This window comes from Balaenoptera acutorostrata, chromosome 15 (assembly GCF_949987535.1).
Source record: "Balaenoptera acutorostrata chromosome 15, mBalAcu1.1, whole genome shotgun sequence".
NCBI lineage: Eukaryota > Metazoa > Chordata > Mammalia > Artiodactyla > Balaenopteridae > Balaenoptera > Balaenoptera acutorostrata.
Window position 1 is genome coordinate 10772352 of NC_080078.1, and position 15802 is coordinate 10788153.

General features: G+C 47.9%; 1 long non-coding RNA gene across 1 annotated transcript in view; it reads left to right on the forward strand.

Moving 5' to 3' along the window:
• The first annotated feature begins 1455 nt into the window (after positions 1-1455).
• LOC130704945 (uncharacterized) overlaps positions 1456-15802 on the forward strand; it is a 276914-nt gene continuing 262567 nt past the window's right edge. Inside the window, exon 1 of the long non-coding RNA XR_009005503.1 lies at positions 1456-1567. This is a non-coding gene — a long non-coding RNA (uncharacterized LOC130704945). The remainder of the gene's footprint in view (positions 1568-15802) is intronic.

Here is a 15802-nt window from a genome sequence, read left to right on the forward strand (position 1 = left end):
CCTGATGTTCTTCCTCTCACATCAGCCCTGGCTTTGGCTGCATCTTCTTTTCACATCCATCTTTCTGTCTCCTGGGACTTAGGGAAGGTGGGGCAAGGGGAGGCTGGAGGAGAGAAGCAGGGGGAAGAGGAAGGGGGAGGAGGCTTTGAACACCTTGAACTACGAGCTCTCCTCTCCTTGTTCCTCCTCTGGACCTGTCCCCCATCCCCCAAGCTCCTTGTCTGCTCCCAATTCATGTCACTCTGCTCTGACACCAGCTTTCTGAAACTAACTGGGTGTCCTGCAAGTTAGTTCAATTCTGACCCTGACTACCTGGAATTAGCACACACCCCTCAGGGTAAGGGCTCAGCCTGAAAGACTGCCCCCTACTTCAGACACCACCTGCAAGTCTTCAGGTATCCCCAAGCCACTCATCCTTCTGCCTGGCTGGCTACAGTTCTTGGGTTCCCATGCCCCTCTCAGGTTTGAGAATTTGCTGGAACAACTCTCAGAACTCAGGAAAGCCCTATACTTATGACGATAGTTTTATTAGAAAGAATACAGCTCAGGAACAGCCACGTGGAAGAGATGCATAGGGCCGGGGGTGGGAGGGGCCCAGAGCCTTGGTGCCCTCTCCCACGGTGCCACCTCCCCAGCATGGGGATCTACTCACCATTCTGAAAGCTCGCTCAGTTTCATTGTTTCAGAGTTTTTGTCAGAGTTTCCATCCTCTAGGCACGATTGATTAAATCACTGACCACAGGACTGAACTTAATCTTCAGCCCCTCTTGCCTCCCCAAAGGTCAGGGAGTGGGGCTGAAAGTTCCAACCCTCTAATCAAATCGGTTTTTCTAGAGCTCAACCCCCAATCCTGAAGCTGTCTAAGGGACTCAGCCATGGGTCAAAGGGGACTTGTTATAAATAATAAAAGACACTCTTAATCATGCAAGAAATTCCAAGAGTTTTTGAAGGTTTGTGCGAGGAGCCGCGAACAAAGATCAAAGATATTTTTTATTAGGCCACGGTTACAGATCACATTCTTCCTTTCATTCTGGTGGTTTGGGTTCAGGCTTGTTGTCCCTGCCAGAAACCACACTGTCATCATCGCCACCACCATGGTCACCGCGGCCACCGCTGGAGACTGGCTACATGCAGGTGCTTCCATGTGGGGCTTTCCAGACCCTATGCCGTTTAATTCCCAAAATGGCCTCGTGAGATGAGAATTACAGTCATGTTGTAGTTGGGGAAACTGATTTATAGTTTAGTGAGTTTTCCAAAGTCATACAGCCAGTGAGTGGTGGAGCTGGGCCAAACCATTCTGAGTCCAGAGCCTCCATTCTTCATCTCTGTATATTCCTGCTTCTTATCTTTTCCTTTCAAGGGTGATTGGAGTCCTTTAAAAGGACACTTTACATGAGTTTTCCTGGATTCACATCCTTAATCCCACAGAGCTGGCTGAGCCGTGGATACGACAGGACTGGAGATGCCCTAGACTGTCTCTTCAAGTGGTGGGACAGAGTGTTCCTGGCTCTTCAAGTTGTTTTGGTGGATGAGGAAGCCCTTCTCTGGGGCCTGCCTAGGGTTCTGAGTGAGTCATGGCTTTGAGGCCCCCGTTTCTGGGGACTCGGGCCTTTTTCTCTAAGGATCTGGGGGATAGCCACGAGGTCTCTGGTTAACAATCTGAGTTAACAGCTGGGCAGGGTCAGACCCAGGTCTTTTACCATCTTCTGGGGCAGCGTGGGTCTCACGATGTGGTTTGCGTCCCCCCTCTCCAAGCCCCAGTGTCTTACTCACCAGTCCCTTGAAGCCTCAAACACCTTTTATCTGGGGATGAGATGTTTAATTCCCTAGGAGTTTAGGTGGAAAGAGGGCAGGAAACCCAATCATGCTCAAGGACACTTGCCTGGAAGCAGATGTTTCATCCATTCCCTCATTTATTTGCTCACTCACTCACAAACTCATCCATCCATCCATCCACCCATCCATCCTCTATCTATCCACCCAGCCAGTCATCCCACTAGGATTTACTGGGCTTCTTGTGCACAGCAGGCCCCGTGTCTGTGGTGACATGGAGGAGCAGAAGGGCACCTGCTTTCTCAGAGATCAAAGCTCAGGAGGGGAGGTAAGACCTTATCAGTTCACTGCAGATCCCTGCTGCACAGTTTCACACTTGGGACCTCTGGGTCCTGCAGTGAAGGGCCACTGCTGCATGTGTCCCTGAGTCTCCATTCCTGTGCATCACACCCGGGGTCACAGGAGGCAACTGTGGAAGAGGTTTGCTCTGGCCTCCAATGATTCCAGGCTCCAGGGGAGCCAGGCAAGGAGCAGTGGTGGCTGGGGCTCCCCGAGGTCAGTTCTGAGAGCTGCGGCCTCAGCTGGTATGTGAAACCTCAGCAAAGGGACGCTGCTGCACACCAGGGAGGGTTCTGTTGGCTTTCTGGACCTGGAAGCTGACTCCAAGATGACATCTTGAACGATGGAGGGAATAGGGCCCAACAGATGAGGACAGCAGCTGGGGCCAAGGAGGGTGGGGAGGAAGAGGAGGCACAGGCCTCTTGTCTTCCTGGCAGCTGAGTCCAGAGTGGACTTTGATGAGTCTGTGGACCTCAGCTAACCCCATGTCCATCACCGTTAGAATGTGGCCGGGCATTAGAGAGATGAGGATGTGCACAGAACCCCAGGATTTAGGGCCGGAGGAGGCCTGTAGGAATCTGTTGACTCTGGGAAAAAAATTCTTTTTAAGTTAAATTTAATTTTTTTTTATACAGCAAGTTCTTATTAGTTATCTATTTTATACACATCAGTGTATACATGTCAATCCCAATCTCCCAATTCATCCCACCACTACCCCACCCCCCACTTTCCCCCCTTGGTGTCCATACGTTTGTTCTCTACATCTGTGTCTCTATTTCTGCCTTGCAAACCGGTTCATCTGTACCATTTTTCTAGATTCCACATATATACATTATTACACAATATTTGTTTTTCTCCTTCTGACTTACTTCTCTCTGTATGACAGTCTCTAGGTCCATCCACGTCTCTACAAATGACCCAATTTCGTTCCTTTTTATGGCTGAGTAATAGTCCATTGTATGTATGTACCACATCTTCTTTATCCATTCGTCTGTCGATGGGCATTTAGGTTGCTTCCATGACCTGGCTTTTGTAAATAGTGCTGCAATGAACATTGGGGTGAATGTGTCTTTTTGAATTATGGTTTTCTCTGGGTATATGCCCAGTAATGGGATTGCTGGGTTGTATGGTAATTCTATTTTTAGTTTTTTAAGACTTTGAGAAAATTGAGAACCTATGTAGGAGTGGAGAAGGAAGAGGTCATTGGTCATTGGTCACCAAATTCTCACTACAGCCCTATGAGGTAGACACTCTTGTTATTCCTATTTTACAGAAGGGGAAACCGAGGCTCAGAGAGTTTATTAATTTGCCCAAGGTTCTATGACTAATATGCAGCTGGGATTTGAGCTCAAATGGTGTGGCTTTAGTATCTGGGGTTGTAACCACTTCCTTGTACAGTTTCAACGCTACATACTCAAGGTCATGAATAATTTCCTCAGTTTTTACACCTTCAAATGGAATTACCAGTGTCTACCTTACAGGGTGGTCATGAGGATTAAGGATCAAAAGAGCAGCCAGATGGAGTAGTGAGGCTTTGAGGCAGTGCTGGGCTGCACCCTGGGCCTCTGATCATCATGATTCAGATCAGGAGGCCAGGAAGTTTTCAGCTTTCCTTGTGTTATTGATCCTTGGGACTACTGCTGAGTATCATTCACTAAACCCTCGTGGCATCCCAGTGGATACTGTTCCTTCACCCATTTTACAGATGAGGAGGCAGAATCTCCAAAGTGACACAGTTAGTAAGGGGCAGAGCCAGGACTCAAACCCAGATATGTTCAAAGCCAGTCTCTGTGGGTTTCTTCCACTGCCGGGCACCGCGGATGCACGAGGGTGTAAGACACAGCTCTTCCCCTGTGGGGTTTACAGTCTGCTAGTAGTCATGGCAAAGCACAAACCTGGATAACTATGGAACAAGGCGAGAGAACACGTGCTCTCCAGACAGATGCACTGGGGCCTGGTGGAGGGAAGGCAGGGTCACAGCCCAGAGATCCAGAGATGGAGAGCTGGCAGTAGGGATGCTGGATTAGTTTCCTGTGGCTGCTGTAACAAAGTGCCACAAACTTAGTGGCTTAAAATAACACAGATTTGTTCTCTTGCCATTCTGGAGGTCAGAAGTCTAAAGTCAAGCTGTGGGCAGGGCTGCATTCCTTTTGGAGGCTTCCCTGAAATTTTCTTGCCTTTTCTAGCGTCTAGAGGCCACCTCCATTCCTTGGCTTGTGGCTGCTTCTTCCATCTTCACAGCCATGAAACATTCTCTCTCCTTTCTGATCTTTGTTCTGTCCTTACATCTTCTCTCTCTCTGACTCTGTTCTTCTTGCCTCCCTCTTATAACGACACTGTGATTACACTGGACCCACTGGATTATCCAGGTTAATCCCCCATTGCAAGATCCTTAACTTAATCACACCTGCAAAGTCCCGTTTGCCATGTAAGGTGACATTTTCATAGGCTCTGGGGATTAGGATGGGGCATCTTTGTAGGACCATTATTCGGCCTCCCACACATGGAATGGCTAGAACTGAGAGTTTAGAGAGGCTGGAGAAAGTTTCAAAGGGCTGCTGCAGGACAAACGATTAGGGTATTAATAGCACAGGGATGGCAAATAAATTTTCTCCTGTGGACCTACTCCAGCTGTTTGGAGTGGTTTCCTGGAGCTCTGGGTTAGTGGCTCTGAACTCAGTAGGAAAGAGTCTCAAGACTGATTAGCAATGTCTGCCATGGACTTGGAAATAGGAGGGGGCAGCATGTTATCCTGACTGTAGTTCAAACCTTTCAATTTCCCCATGAAGATAAACAGGCTTGGAAAGGGACAGTGCTCATCTGAGGTCCCCTGGCTACAGGCAAAGCTGGGCCTAGAAGTCAGGCCTCCTGATCCGTGGTTCAAACGCAGCCAGTCTGAAGCCCCGGCTTATAACATAATCTTCAAGGCAGTGCATTGAGTCGAGTGGTACCCAGGCTGTTAGGAAGATGGTGGAGGGGCTCTGGATAAAGGGTGAGAAGCTGGCACTGAGCTTGGCCAGGATTACAAGAAGCAGACTGTCACCAGGGCAGGTGAACATGGGCTAAGACTGGGAAACAAGTGATTGAAGTGAACTGAAGGTTTGAAATCCAGTGGGCTGTCTGCAGATGTAGGGTAAATCATGTGGGAGGTCAGAGCAGATGGAGACTGAGCTGAGGACTGAAGTTCAAGTACCAGGTGCCAGGAGTCAAGGTCAGGTGTGGAATCTGGGAAGAACCTTAAGGTATAGAGAGGGATAAGACTATTTCTTTCACCCAGGGCTGGCAAAAGTATTTAGTCTTGCTTGCTTTCTGTAATCGATTGGTAGTGGCTACCTGGAGCACTGTGAGGAATGTGATTCTGAGGCCATATCTTAGTTCAGAGAGAAAATTTTCATGATTGATTAGTGATGCCTGTCATGGGTACAGAAATGGGTAAGGTGACACATATGCCAGATATTTTCCATTCCTACATAACACTTTATTTTTCCAGATGAAGACAGGTCACAAAGAGCCTTGAAGGCAGATTAGAAAAGAAATAGGGTCATAAAGAGCCAAATACTACCCTAACAGCTGAAAGAAGGTGGAACGTCCGATTCTACAGCAGCCCAGAGTGGTGGATGCTCAGCCTTTTGTAACAACTCAGGGCCAACATTCACTCTCTGATGGGGAGGCATCCTCTTTCCCACAAAGTGATTGGCTCAGAGACATCAACTCTCACATAATACATGTTTGTTGAATGAATGCATGAATGAATTTATTCCCTACAAACTCAGGCCTGTATTTCATGGGTACAAATATATAATTTTGAACCTGCACTTCTGGGGAGGATGGAATAGTAAGGGCAGGTCAACAGTCTTGCTAAGAACAATGACAAAAGTTAGAAAAAATACAGAAGCTTCTGTTTAAAGGCAAGAAAACCGTGGAAGCAACAGGGACCAGAGGGGCTAAGACTTTGGAGTGGGGAGACGGCAGGGAGGTGAGCTAATGATCTCTAGCTGCTATTTCCTTGAGGATATTTGCCAGTTCTGGGCTCATGCAAGAAGCTGATAATCCAGGCTTTGCTGCTGGGGGCAGAGAAACCAAGAGGCTGACCACCTCTGTTTACAAAGTCCATTTCCTTTCAAGTCAGAGGGGAAAAGAGTAGGCCTGGGATTTTGCCCAGTGATCAGCACATAGTGGGCCTTCAGCCAGCACTGAAACAGGGAACACTGGAGTTTGACCCATCATCCTGTGCCTGTTTTGCAAGAACCTCCCATTTCTTTTAGGTTTCACTTGGCTCCAAACTTTGGAGATTTTTCTGGAAAAAGTATTGCATGATTTGCTTTTCTTTCCTTTTCACTTTTTTTTTTAATAGTTAAAGTGAATTAAAGATTCATATTGTTTAGAAGAGTATTTTGAGAATCTCACAACATCCCCAGGAGATAATTGGTGTCTCCCCAGGGAATCACCAGGCGCAGGCTGGGAATGATGGTGTAAATCACTTGAGTGCCAACAGCAGTTTTAATTAAGTTTTTCCAGAATCAGATGCTTCTTTCACTGAGAAGTGCTGGGACTTGTTGACAAGTGACATGTAACATTTCATTCTCCAGGGATCTTTTACCATCAGAAAATGTCCTCGTAGAGACCTGGTCTCCACATTAATTAACCAACCAGTCAGTCAGGGCCTGGTTCTCGGCCCGTGGGGGATACAGAGAAGATAAGAGTTGGCCTGAGCCTCCAGGAGGGCAGGAAGCAAGAGGCTTCCCATGTGCTCAGGGCCTAGATCCTTGTACAAGTCTCCTTATGCCTCACCTCTGCCCTGGGAGGGGGGTACCAGTATCCCCATTTTGCAGAGGGGAAGACTGAGGCTCCAGAATTCTCAGTGATTAGAATGCTCACACACAGCCTGTAAACAGCAAAGCAGGCACCAACCCTGCTTCTTCTTGCTTCCCAGGGGGGCACATTTCCCTGTAATACCCACAATATCACCATCACCCTGGGTTCCTCAAAGGGTTTCTGATCCAGCTGGGGATGTAAGACCCCAATGCAGCAGAAACATGTAGTTATGGCCCCAGATTTTATTGGCTCTGATTCCCTGATTCAGGGACCCCTTCCCCCAGGTTCCTCAGGCCCCACAGGGAAGGGGCAGGGAAACTACAGGTTAAATCAGGAAGGAAATGAGGGCAGGGCAGAGGGTCAGATGTTACTTTGCTTCCACTCTTTTTGTAGATGAGTGTCTGGAAAGGCACAGGGGAGGGAGGCTAGAGATGTGGGTTCTATTCCCATAACCTTGGTATGACCTTGACTGGACCCCCCCCCCCCCCCTCCTCATCTCAGAGCCTCTGAAACAGGATTCACCACCAAGCGTCCTCTTCCTGGGAGAGGCTGGGAATCTGCTATTCTAGGGATTCATTTTAACCCATTAGTAATACTGACCCCATTGGAAATGACACTGCACAATCCCAGTCTCTAGACATGTTTGTGTCCCGTGCTTGTGTGTTGTGGTTTTGACATCCCACTCTGTTCCTTCACCCTGTTTGCAACTTGAATGGGGCCATTCAGGAGACCCCAGTGCCTTAGCCCAGAGCCTTTGATGCTGGCTGGGCATCCAGAGTGCTTGGGGCATGGTTTAAAATCATAGATGCCCAGGTCTGCCTGAGTCCGGGACTGTATTTCGTGGCCCACTGTGCTCCATTTTCTCTCTCCTGCAGAGTAGTACGTGGACTGTGGTGTCTAAATAGTCAAGAGGTGGAGCATCCTGGGGCTTCCTCTTCCTTAGATCAGCCCCAAACCAGGGTCCCTCACTGGGCATACTGCCAGGGAGAAAATGCTCAGGACCACAGGGAGAGGATGGAGGGCCAGGTTCTGGCTCCATCACTGATTTCTTTAGGCCCTTTGAAAGAGCCACTTTCTAGAGGGCCCAGCACCCCTGTTTCCTCTGGGAGAACTGCTCCTCACCCTTTCCCTGTGGTTTTTGGTAGGATCACAGATGCGTCATTGCCACCTCCACCAAGGCCCACCCAAACGGCACTGGCGAACCTGTGACCCAAGCCTAGCCAATCATAATATTCCATCCATTCTTCATAGTGATTGGCCCAGGGGCTGGGCATTTCCCCAAGAAGAGCCAGTCAGAGTCTCGCCCTCAGGCAGAGAGGGGACCACAGCTCTGCTTGTGCGTTTGTTTTGGTTTTCTTTTTGTTTGGCAATCATCTTGCTTGGCTGAATGGGAAAAGTCAGACTATATAACAGGAGAGAAAGAAGGCAACACGCAGAGGCGTACACACCTGAAAGAGAAAAGGTAATAGATGATAGATGATAGAATTCTGGCCCCATTATTTGAGCTCCTGGGTCTTCTGTCCCTGAAGCCAGAGGCTGCCTTTCATGCTCTGGCCATCTGCCCTGTGGAGTGAGCTTGGCTCTGGCTCTGTCACCTGTCACAGGAAAAGCCCTCCATTCTTCCCACTGTACCCCATCCACTCACCCTCCCTGTCCTGGACCTTGGCCTCCTGACAATAAGGGGTTTCTAGGTGTTTTCTGCTGGTCCTTCCAGCAAAGACGGTCCATGCTTCTAAATTGCTTTGTCTCTCCTGCCACAAAGCTGAGGAATTGCAGCTCAAGCCACCAAATGTTCTTAACCAAAGTGTTGATAACATAACAGCTTTCCAAGTAAATCCAGAGCCTTCTGTTTCCAAGGCATAATTGGGGAGGGCCACATGTGCTGTTGGGGGAGAGAGAGCAAATTACTTTTGTTCACTGCAGAGCCTCTTCCAGGTTTGCCCACCTCCCCGGTGCTCTGCTGACTGGAGAATCTTCCAGCAGGGCCGGCTTCCAGTCGGGTAACCATCAGATTCAAATCACTTCTGCTCCCCAGCTCAGCACTGAGGCCCAGGTGCTGGATTCAGAACACAGCCGCTCTTTCCTTCAAGAAATCTCTACTTAGCACAGCCAGGGCCCGTGCTGTTGTCATTAAGAGGTATAAAATCCTAATTTATATTGCTGGGGAGGATAATTTATACACTAATGTAAATTTCTTTTTCTGCTGATTTTTGAGCAACTGATGTGCAATTATTTCCAGCTCCCCTTCCAATGCAATTCTAAAATGACGGCTGCTAATACCTTAATATTCTTTATGATTGCCAGAGATGATATTTTTCCCGGATCAAATGTATCCAGTGGGGTTTGACATAATTGGGTTAAAGATTTCTTTTTCTGAAGCTATAAGACTTGTTAGGCTTATCTGAGCTGGGAGAGATGATAGCAAAGGCCTTTTGTTTGTGTTCTGCTATTCTCGCAGCCCGGTCCTTTTTCCTTTACAAAACCACAGGTCTCTCCTGTGTGCCTACTGTGTGCTCAGCTCAGAAGGGGGTGCATTATACAGAAAGTGGTGTGAGAAGAAAAGAAGTTATGCCTTAACAGCCCACTACAGGATAAACTCTCTGGGAGAGAAGGTTTTTGCTTTAGGAACACACAAGGGCATGCATGGCTGGCCTCAGTGTAATGTGTCACCATGCATGAAACTTGAATCGTGGTGTTTCAGGCATTGCTGTCAGCTGGTGGACAAGACAGTATGTCTGGAGGGGTCTGGCTGTGCCCAGAGGCTGGTCCCACCTCTAGAGCAAGAGACGACAGTGTTTTCGCAACGTGTCTCTCTCCCCCGGCCCTGCTGTGAGCAACTGAGCATTGGCCAGATGGGGACCAGAGACCACAGGCCTTTTGATGTCTGTCTCCAAGCCGTGCTCTGGCCTCTGCACCATGCTGTCTCCTTCTGAATAATTAACACCCATCCTAAGACCATAATTAGCACCAATCTTAACTACCACCAAGCAGAAGCTTTTGATTTTTATCCACCATTTTCCTTACATGTCTAGCTGGGATCTGCTAGAAAATCCTCTTGGCCTTTTAAAAACTGAGACCATTTTGAGAATGTACTTAACCCTATTGAATTGTACACTTAGAAATAGTTAAGATGGTAAATTTTACTTTATGTGTATTTTACCACAATTAAAAATTAAAAAAAACCCCAAACCAAATGTAGTCTTGGGAGGTTGAGCTGGCTGGGAGTTCTCTGCCAGGCTCTTGATGAATAACCCCTGGCAAGTCCCATCCCTACTCTGGCCCCCTTCGATCTCTTTGGGGACACCTCCTGATTCCCTGGAGATGGCTCTTCTAATCCCCTCATTGCCTGGGGAGTAGAAGCACTAGCTCCAGGCAGGAACAATCCATGCCAGGATGTGGCCCACTCCGCAGCCATTCCTACCCTCTCCTTTTGTGCTAACAGGTCCCAGTTTTATTCCACATTCAGGCAGGCAGCAATGAGCCGAGGGAAGGTAAACCTGCCCCCAACCCAGAGAATGGACCTCAACTTCCCTAGATCAGTCATAGTATTGGTCTAGGAGTGGACATGAGACTAATTCTGGCCAATAAGACATGAAGCAAGTTGCTGGGGCTTCTGGGAAAGATGTCTTCCTCTAGTAAAAGAGGATCCTATAGGGGCCAGGCTCCTTTCCTGCCCTTTCTCATCTCTCTGCCTTAAATGCGGTTGTGTGGTGCATCAGCAGCTCTTTTGTGACTGTGAGGTGACAAGCTCAAGGACACAAAGCCAACAGCATCCTGGGGATGGCAGGGCAGGGAGACAGAAGGAGCCTGTGTCTTTGATGATATGGTTGAGCCACTGCACCAAATCTAGCACTGCTAACTCCCAGGCGTCTTTTATTTGTGAGAACTGATGTCTTTATTGCTGTTGATCAAGTTTGCTGCTACATTCTGAGCCCAGCGGGACAGAGTAGGACCCACTGGATGTTCCCTTTGCCCTCACCCCACCTCAGCTTGGAGGAAAGTTCCTTGGCTTCTTCCAATGCTGCTTAAAAGAAAACATCTCCAGTTCTGCGGCTCCTGTATCTCCCTTCTTTCTTTCCAGTCCCAGTTTCCCTTTCACCAATATTCCTACCCATCCATTTTCTTGAAAAGCTCCCATTGTTTCTCCTTTATTGCTTGGGGACCTCATCTCAGGCCCATCCCCACTTGTCACTTCCGCCATGGCTCTCTGCTCCAGCTCTTTGGAAACACCTGCTTCCCCCCAAGTGCACAGTCACTCTGAGTCCGCCTGGGGTGCTCTCTCCTGGCATCCTTCTGTCTGCTTGGTTCCCTCTCCTCGTCAGGGGCATGGCCCTGGGGAATGTTCTCTGACCTCTTTCCGTGGCCCCAACCCCTTGGGGTATCTGAACTATGACCTCCTGAGGGCAGGGACTCTGGGCACATAGCACTTACTGAATGACACACTTGCTATCCTGAATCTTGTACTTGACTGTTGAGCCCTCTTCCAAGCATTTTACCTGGACCACTCATCCCTACAACCACATTTGGGGGGTGGGTTTGGGACATTCTGGCCAAAGGTTATGGGAAGCCCCACCACTTTGTCAGGCCCTAACTAGTGTCTTGATTTTTTTTAAATAACACACTGAGTGAAAGATTCTGAACTAAGACATAGCTATGAGACCAAAGGGATTTATAAGAGTCTATTTTATTTTTTAATTCAAGATAATATTATGAACAGAGGTAATACTCTGTCTGGTTTATCAGCCCTTTACTGGGAAAAAATTTACCCCCAAAAGTCTGAATAGTAGAGGGAGATGAAGACAAAGAGAGTTTTGTCAGTGGGCTCTGTGGGCGTGACTTGGCCTTCCTGGAGGAGGGCCTTTTGATCTGAGATGACTGGCAGTGGTGACACCCAGTCACAGCTTTTCCTTGCTCATTTGGAACCCTAGGAGGAAGACTTCATCTATTCTCTACTAAGAATATAACAAAGTAGCAAGCGTGTGTGATTTTTCAAGCTGAAGAGCAAGATGAAAGAATTATGCAAAGCATTTTATACTTTCGTTTCCTTTCCTCAGTGTAACAAGGATAAATGATGTTCTGGAGCAAAATGTCCAAGGATTTGGGGACCATGGTTGGGGACACTGGGCATGTCCTTAAGTTTGTGCCTTCCCAGGAAGAAAATAGAAGTATCACATGCCAAAGAGCCTCTAAGCGTGAGATGCAGGATTTTCCAAGTGTCTCCTGGCACTTGTAGGGACTACTATCCGCATTTTACCGATGAGGAAACTAAGGCACAGTGAGGTTAATTGGTTTTCCTAAGGTCTCACATCTGGGAAGTTGTGCAGCTGAGTTTTGAACTCAGTCTGTCTCCAGAGTCTGTGCTATTCTACCTCCTAACAAAATGACCGAATAAATGATCCCATTTCATGCTTTCTCATCCCGGGCTTCAGAGAGGACCATTTAGGTGATGCCAAAATAAGGCACACACCTCTCAAAATCAGGGAGATGTTCCATTCATACAGCCAAAAATTCAGCATGCTCTTCTTGGAATGTTCCATGGTAGCCCCAGGGCCCGGCAAGAGAGGTTGGGGTGTGTCTGCATGTGTGTAGACTGGGGAAGACAAGGAAGGGATTGTTTTGGGCACCTGTGGGTGAGACTAGTCTCACCATCTCCATCCCCATAATCCTGCTGTTGTAAACACACCTCGCCTCTGTCCCCTTCCCTTCCAGGCCTTTGTGATGACAAGCCCAGGTTCATAGTCTTCTGAGGGGTTCTGGAATGTTCCCTGCAGGCAGTGACCCATAAAGCCCAGGACCCCTTCCTGGATCACTTTCCTGCCTTCATATGGAGAACAAATATCTTTCAAAGGAGTACTTTTATGTTATCAGCATTGGTCCCAGTCCCCATCAGACAGTGTGTGAGTCAATGTGGAGGGTCAAAGCAGCCCCTTCTGTGGTGCCAGAAAAAGGTGCTTGGCGTAGGAAGAACCCGGAGACATCCTGGTGTGGAAGACATTGCAAGGGCTGTATCACAGCCCTGCTTAGCTGTGTGACTTTGGACAAATTTCTCAAGCTCTCTGAGCCTCATTTACAAAGTGGAAACTATTATTCTTACTGTACAGAATTAACGAAGCTAATGTCTACAAATGACCTAACCCAGCTACTGACTCATGGCATGTGCACCCCAAGCATTGGTTCTTTTTCTTTTGCATAGGGGACATTTGAGTGACAGAGGCAGAGGGAGTGGCAGGGTACAGAAACAGGGAACACTACCTTGCAGGTAGGTGGGGCCATGTGACAGAGCTCCCACCAATGGAATGGGGCAGAATTAATGCAGGTCATTTCTATACATGGTCCTTAAGGTCCTCTTTCTGAATCCTCCCTTCTGCTTACATTCTATCAGAGATTTTTTTTTTTTGGTCACATGGCCATAACCAACCGAAGAAGGGACCACAGATTTTCTTGAATAGTTAGCAGTCTTTATCATATAATCTTAAAAAAATATGCATGAACTTGCCTTGCTCCTTCTCCCACCCTACTGGCTAAGAGGCAGATGTAATGGCAGGAGCTGAAGCAGCCACTTTGGACCCAGATTGGGAAGGTATGTTGGGGATGGCAGAGCTGCCCTCCTAGCCCTGGGATGACTTCTCTGGATTGTTAAGTGAGAAATAAATATGATTCCAAGTTGGTGAGGCCATTGTGTCTTTGGGTCTCTTTGTTACAGCAGCTCAGACTGTCCCTTAGCAGATATATTCCTGCCACCAATGAACTAGTTAGCTGGCAGAAGATCCAGTCTTTAACTCTCTTACACATTAATTTGGTCTCCTTACTCAGGACACTCTTCAGAAATAGGATTCTCTGGATCATCAACATTAAGGTAGTTACCCTCATGCATGGACCTCTTCATGATTCTCCTGGATAGCCCAGCAGTCCGTTATACAATAGCATTCCTGGTTGCCTACCCTGGTACCATGCAGATAAAGCATCAAACTTGATACCTAGTAAAGCCAACTCTGATCATGAGAATAAGAACACTTGAAGTAACAGAGCAATAAGCTGAAGGAAACTACAGAACAAGTCCTACATGCTTTAAATTGCTCAAGGAATAAAAAGAAGGCATAGAAACCATAAGGAAAGAATAGCGCACCAGATTTTTTTTCCAAAAAAATTTTTTTTCATTACACCACCCGCACCTGGTATTGATCCAATACAATTCAAACTCCAAACAACTCATGCAAAGGCCTCATCATGAGCTTCAGAAAACGCCAGACATATGTACGTAGTTAGACTTTGTGATTCTCTGAAGAAGGAAAACGAGCTTAAATATTTTAATTGGACTCACATGCCTCTTGTGGCCCTGAACATATGCTTTCAGGATGCTGCTTGATTTAATGCCCACATCAGGGATGTAGTTCATTTTCCAGAATAAATAGTTCTTTTTAGCCAAGAAATATATCCATTGGTTCTTGCAGGGTTTTTTTTCTCCCCCTGTGACTCCACTTAAGTGAAAGTCCTTAAGAATCAGAGATGGGTGCAGAGCCGTGGACTCATGGTGGTGGGTGGAACTTAAAATCATGTGCTCTGGCACTTTACAGATGAGTGATTGGCCCAGGGAGGCAGAGGGACCCACACGCGGAAGCAGCTTGTAAGGGCAAGCAGTGGGATTAGCACATGTGCTTTGGTTTCCTCAGCCTGTTGGAAAAGAATCTGCCTTTTACGTTTATGAGCTTGTGTTTATTTTTCACTCTGCTTTTGCCATAAAGAGCTCTGAGCACAAAGGTGGACCGTTACTAAATGGTTGAGAGGCGCATATTACTTCCATCTGGTGAGGTCAGTCTTTGGAGTTTACTCTTTGTTATTATTTTGATTGTGATGAAAGTCTGCCCCACTTTCAGCCCCGTTGATCTCTACCCTGCCCCTGGTCCACCTGAGCCTGTGTGGTGGGGAGGTGAAGGCCATGACAGGACCCAGGGGCTGGGTTTACTGCATGTTGGCTGGATGGGGCGTAGCAGCCAATTGAGTTAGAATTTTGGTTCTCATGCCCCATACCTGGGGGGATTTGCGTTGAGGCTGGGTTTCCCCTGCTGGGGTAAGGGGTTCAGTTCTTGGTGGCAGGTTTTGGGGATCACAAAGCCAATGGTGGCAGGGCGTCTGGGAGCTCTCCAGGGCTCCCCTGATCTTCTTATGTCAATGTTCCCTATGTCAGTCTATGAAAAAGGCCGAGGGAATATCTTTCTCGAATGACCCTGGGAAGATCAGGGTAGAGGGTGGCAGACAAACCAAGGGTCATGAGCCTCACTGAGCTGTCAATCCATCTGCTTTTCTGCATTTTGAATTTTGGGGTAGAGCAGTCCAGACCCCCAGCCCAGCCCAGTCCCACTGGCCTCCTTGCAAATCTGTGTCTCTGGTTGGAGATGGAAGCTGGAGTGAAGGGGTGCTGGTGGTTCGGGACGGCCCACCCACCCATTAGAAAAGCTGCTTGTCATGTGACCATAGCAGGTAGCAAGCTGCTGCATCCATTTTTGCCTTGGGATACACTGTCCAAAGAGGATGCAGCTTTTCTGCCAGTCTTTGTGGGACAAAATCTGACTGAGGGCTCTCTTTCTTAGCTAACATTGTATGTCCTCAACACGTCTGGTTGAAAGAGAAATTCTTTGAAATGGTTACTGGTTTTCACCTAGACAAGACAGTCTTGATGTTGGGTTAAACGGGACCTCCTTCCCCTCAGTGCATCCTATCAAACTTGTTGGGTTGGTCGAGCCAGCCTGAGGGGACCTCACCCACAGCTCTGTCCCTGCTCAGTTGATCCGGTATTTCCAGAGGGCAAATAGAGGGGGCCCCTGGCTGTAGGCTGCTCCCCTGAGAGCATTTCTGGAGACTCTGGAGAGGGTCTGAG